We start from the raw sequence: 6,316 nt of genomic DNA on the forward strand, positions 1-6,316 counted from the left end.
ATGGAAGTTTGACCACATTGAAATGGACTTCATGACTGGGTTTCCAAAGTCCAAGCGTGGCAATGATGCTATATTCGTTGTCATCAACAAACTCACCAAATTGGCTCATTTTCTGCCTATCAAAGAGTCGATCACTGCAGCTCAATTGGCGGAACTCTATACCTCTCGTATTGTCTCTCTACACGGTATTCCTCAAGTGATCTCTTCAGACCGTGGAAGCATCTTTACCTCGAAGTTTTGTGATTCTTTTCAGAAGGCCATGGGCACCAACATCCACTTCAGCACAGCTTTCCATCCTCAAACTAGCGGTCAAGTCGAGTGTGTCAACCAGATTCTTGAAGATATGCTCAGGGCTTGTGTGATCTCCTTCGACATGAAGTGGGAGGATTGTCTTCCTTATGCTGAATTCTCCTACAACAACAGTTTTCAAGTAAGTTCGGGCAAGGCCCCATTTGAAATTCTGTATGGCAGGAAGTGCCGTACCCCTCTCAACCGGTCTGAAACCGGTGAACGTCAGCTTTTGGGTAATGACTTAATCACAGAGGTAGAAGAAATGTGCAAAGTCATTCGTAATAACCTCAAAGCAGCCCAATCCCGCCAGAAGAGCTACTATGATAGTAAGCACCGTGATTTGGCTTTCGACATTGGAGATCATGTTTACCTCTGCGTCTCTCCTATGAAAGGTACTCGTCGCTTCGGTATCAAAGGGAAGCTTGCCCATAGATACGTGGGAGCTTTCAAGATTGTCAGCAAGAGAGGCGACCTCGCCTATCAACCCGAGCTTCCTTCAAACTTTGCAAATGTTCATGACGTGTTCCATGTCTCTCAGCTTTGAAAGTGCTTCAAGACTCCTGACCGCACCGTCAACTTCGAGGACATTGAGCTCCAAGAAGATCTCTCTTATCATGAGCACCCAGTTGCTAATCTTGAAGAGACTGAACGCAAGACTCGCAACAAGTCAATCAAATTTCTCAAATCAAGTGGTCACACCATTTCGACCGTGAAGCTACCTGGGAACGCGAGGATCACCTCCGTTCTGAGTACCCGGCGTTCTTTCAGTCCTAGATCTCGGGACGAGATCCTTTCGTAGTGGTGGAGTGTTGTAACACCCCGGATGTAACTTTCCCTATTTGTACTCCAACTCTTGCCGTTTCCGGCGTTAAGTTATATTTATTTTCTCGGGTTCGGGTTTTTGTCTCCATGTATTGTTGTCGTTGTCATGCATCTCATATCATGTCATCATGTGCATTGCATTTGCATACGTGTTCGTCTCATGCATTCGAGCATTTTCCCCGTTGTCTGTTTTGCATTCCAGCGCTTCGTTCTCCTCCAGTGGTCATTTCTAGCTTTATTTCGTGTGTGGGGATTAAACATTTCCGGATTGGACCGAGACTTGCCAAGCGGCCTTGGTTTACTACCGGTAGACCGCCTGTCAAGTTTCATACCATTTGGACTTCGTTTGATACTCCAACGGTTAACCGAGGGACCGAAAAGGCCTTGTGTGTGTTGCAGCCCAACACCCCTCCAATTTGGCCCAAAACCCACCTAACTCTGCTCCATGTTCTAGAGCGTTCTATCACGATCGCGTGGCCGAAAACCGCACCTCATTTGGACTCTCCTAGCTCCCTCTATGCCTATTTAAACATCCCCCGTTTTTCGGATCTCCTCCTACCTGCGAAACCCTAAAAATCATCTCCGCGCGGCCGGACGTGTCCGCCCGCCGCCGGACGAAAAATCCCGTCCCCGCCGCCGCCACGTGGCAGCCTCCTATTCGCCCGCCTCCCTCTCTCTCCACCGCCGCCGCCTGAGCCCGCCGCGGCCCATGGCTGGCCCGCCCACGCCCGCGCACGGGCCAGAGGAGCCGCCGCCGCCTCCTTCTTCCTCCTCCGCCCGCCGCCCCTCGCTGCCCATCGCCGGTGCGCGCGCCGCCGCCCGCCGCCTCCTCCGCGAGCCGCCGTCGCCGGACCGCGTCACCGGCCCCGCTGCCTCCGCCCGCCCTGCGTCGCCCCGCCGGCCTCGCCCCTCGCCTGGGCCTCTCTCTCCGGCGCCGGTGAACAGGAGCTCCGGCGAGAGCTCCGGTGGACCTCGGATTGCGTGCCCGATCTAGATCCGGTTCGCGATGAACAGTAAACCCTAGAGGTTGATTTTTTTTTGCCCAAGTCCCGAAATTCTCAGTCCATATGCACATGTTCGTAGCCCTGTAACTTTGCATCCATAGCTTTGATTCATGCATATAGCATATCAAAATGTTCATCTTAGAGAGTACATCATTTAATTCCATTGCATCATTTTCATTTGAGCTCATCTTGGTGCCTAAAATGCTGTTAGAAGAGGGCTACTTGAGATAATTGTCAGATCTGCTACTCCATTTAGGTTTTTGTCATTTTTGCCATGATTATTGTGTGCATGTTATGCCCTAATGCTCTACATATGTTTTGTTAAGGGTTTTGTCATCTTTCCAGAGGTGCATCCCATGTATTTTTGTGATGTGTTTGGTGACTTTGCAAGCATGCAATGTGGTGCACTTGCTATTCTGTTTTCAGGGACTTAGTAATTTCACTAAGTCCTGCAGCTGTTTATCTCATGATGCCATATGTTCATGTTGTTTCCTAGTGATCCGTGCCTCTTTTGAGGATGATCAGTAAGGGAGTTTTGGTAATCTTGTAGTGCTTTATCCATCCATGTCTTTGTTAGCAATTATGGAGCACCCTAGCTTGAGTCAATCGAGCTCTACTTTTGCTACTTTGTGAATCTGGGTAGATTGTCAACTTGTTTGCAATTTTGCCGGTGATGTTGTAGTTGATCCGTGCATGCTATGCTATTGTTCTTGCCATTTCTAGCTTGCATTTTGTGCCTTCTTGATGGGTGTATGCTTGTCTTGCCATGACTTGCACCGTAGTGAGTGCATCGAGCTCATAAACATGCCTACTTGAGTTATATTTCAACATGTGCCAGTTTTCACTAAGTCTGAAAACTGATTATGTTTTTGCTATGTTCACAAGCTTGCAATTGTATTTTATGTTCCCTTAAGGTCACTAAGGGACTTTTTTTAAGCTCTTTGAGTAGCTCGATGCCATGCTTTACTTTGCCATGTTCAGGTCCTGTAGCATGTAGTTTTGTTGCTCCGAAGAGGGCTACCTGATCTGAAATTCCAGACAAGTGTTAAATTTCACTAAGTCTGAGATCTGTTTGCCATATGCATTTTTGCCATGATTGTTTGAACCTGTTAGTGGATGAATTGGCCATAGCTAATTGCTAGACTTTTGTTAAACATTTTGTGTGCATCCCTGCCATGTATTTTGTTGTCATGTTTGTGTGTTGTAGCATGTTCATCTCATTGCATTTAGATGCCTACTTGCTATAAATCGCAGACCGGCGTCATTTTTGAATCGCTTGCCATTTCCAAACCGTAACTCCGATTCCGGCGTTCTTTATATCGTTTTCAAGCGATTTAATCTCATCTTTCCAGTGGCACACTTGGATTTCCAAGTTGTGGCCAGGTTCATGCATTTCCTGGCATATCTTGCATTTTGCATCCCGCATCGCATCCCGCATAGCATATCATCTTTGCATCGTGTTGTTTGAGTTTGCACGTGGTTGATTGTATCCTTGTTGCTTGTTTGTCTTGTTTGGGTAGAGCCGGGAGACGAGTTCGCTAACGAGGAGCCCGTTGAGTTCTCTTTCGAAGATCCAGTCAACTCTGACAACTGTGCAAGCAAGATGATCATACCCTCGAAATCACTACTATCTTTGCTATGCTAGTTTGCTCGCTCTTTTGCTATGCCAATGCTACGATGCCTACCACTTGCTTTCAAGCCTCCCAAATTGCCATGTCAAACCTCTAACCCACCATGTCCTAGCAAACCGTTGATTGGCTATGTTACCGCTTTGCTCAGCCCCTCTTATAGCGTTGCCAGTTGCAGGTGAAGATTGGAGGCCGTTCCTTGTTGGCACATTTATTTACTTGTTGGGATATCATTATATTGCCATGTTATATTAATGCATCTATATACTTGGTAAAGGGTGGAAGGCTCGGCCTCTCGCCTAGTGTTTTGTTCCACTCTTGCCGCCCTAGTTTCTGTCATATCGGTGTTGTGTTCTCGGATTTTGCGTTCCTTACGCGGTTGGGTTATAGTGGGAACCCCTTGATAGTTCGCCTTGATTAAAGCTTTTCCAGCAATGCCCAACCTTGGTTTTACCATTTGCCACCTAGCCTTTTCTTTCCCTTGGGTTCTGCAGACTCAAGGGTCATCTTATTTTAACCCCCCCCCCCCCCGGGCCAGTGCTCCTCTGAGTGTTGGTCCAAACTAGAGCCCCTTGCAGCGCCACCTCGGGGAAACTCAAGGGCTGGTTTTAGTTGTACGGATTGCTTATCTGAGTGTGCCCTGAGAAAGATTTATGTGCAGCTCCTATCGGGATTTGTCGGCACATCCGGGCGGTGTTGCTGGTCTTGTTTTAACCTGTCGAAGTGTCTTGAGTTACTGAGATACCGAGTCTGATCGGAACATCTTGGGAGGAGGTCTATTCCTTCATTGACCGTGAGAGCTTGTCATGGGCTAAGTTGGGACTCCCCTGTAGAGATTGAACTTTCGAAAGCCGTGCCCGCGGTTATGGGCAGATGGGAATTTGTTAATGTCCGGTTGTAGATAACTTGAACCTTAACTTAATTAAAATGAATCAACTGAGTGTGTTACCGTGATGGCCTCTTCTCGGCGGAGTCCGGGAAGTGGACATGGTGTTGGAGTAATGTTTGCGCAGTTTGCTATCTAGTTTCTCGCTCGTGCCTTGCCTCCTCTTCTCGCTCTCCTTTGCGAATAAGTTAGCCACCATATATGCTAGTCGCTTGCTGCAGCTCCACATATATTTACCTTGCCTTACCTATAAGCTTAAATAGTCTTGATCGCGAGGGTGCGAGATTGCTGAGTCCCTGTGGCTCACATATTACTATTACACCAGATGCAGGGCCTGATGATTCCGCTCCAGGAGACGCGTATGAGCTCAAGTGGGAGTTTGACGAAGACTCTCAACGTTACTATGTTTCCTTTCCCGATGATCAGTAGTGGTGCCCAGTTGGGGGTGATTGGGACCGTGTCGCATGTTGGGTTCTCTTTTATTTTGGCACCGTAGTCGGGCCATGAGTGTTTGGATGATGTAATGTTATTTATGTACTTGATTGACGTGGCGAGTGTAAGCCAACTATGTTAGCTCCCCTTTTATTATCATATTACATGGGATGTTGTGAAGATTGCCTAACTTGCGACATATGCCTTCAATGCGATTATGTCTCTAAGTCGTGCCTCGACACGTGGGAGCTATAGTCGCATCGAGGGTGTTACACCTACGCCATCAACAAAACCATCACCTTATTCACGAACAAACAAGAATTGAGCATCTGGTATGGGCACTCCCCTTGGCAACTGCCAAGCTAGGGGGAGTGCATCGGTATCGTATCACCATCACTTTTATCTTTACCATTTTTCTTAGTTCGATCCTTTTGGTAATATCTTGATCTAGTAGAATAAAGTTTTAGTATGATCTAGTTGTGAGTTTTGCTTTATGATCCTTCTATGTAATCGAGTCCGTGAGCTATATATAATAAATATTAGTGTTGAGTCAAGGGCTTGATTATTTTGCCATGATATTGAGTGAATAAAAGAAAAGAGAAAGAAATAAAAAGAAACAAAGATATCATATGGATCTTCTGGAGAGTAATGAGCTCACATATAAAAAGTATGATGGATAAAAGTTGTTGAGAGTTGACAGACATAGTTTTGATCATCGCTGCAATTAATAGGAAGTAATAAAGAAAGAGAGTTCTTCACATATAAATATACTATCTTGGACATCTTTTATGATTGTGAGCACTCATTAAAATATGACATGCTAAAGAGCTGACATTGGACAAGGAAGACAACGTAATGGGTTATGTTTTCTTACATCTGAGATAAATTATATTGTCATGGATCATCCAACATGGTTGAGCTTGCTTTTCCCCCTTATGCTAGCCAAATTCTTTGCGCCAAGTAGAGATACTACGTGTGCTTCCAAACACCCTTAAACCAATTTTGCCATGAGAGTCCACCATATCTACCTATGGATTGAGTAAGATCCTTCAAGTAAGTTGTCATCGATGCAAGCAATAAAAATTTCTCTCTAAATATGTATGATTGATTGGTGTGGAGGAAATAAGCTTTATACGATCATGTGATATGGAAGAAATAAAAGCGACAGACTGCATAATAAAGGTCCATATCACAAGTGGCAATATAAAGTGACGTTCTTTCGCATTAAGATTTTGTGCATCCAACCATAAAGG

The sequence above is a fragment of the Triticum urartu genome, chromosome 6A, assembly GCF_056163025.1.
Source record: "Triticum urartu cultivar PI428250 chromosome 6A, HENAU_Tu73, whole genome shotgun sequence".
Taxonomy (NCBI): Eukaryota; Viridiplantae; Streptophyta; class Magnoliopsida; order Poales; family Poaceae; genus Triticum; species Triticum urartu.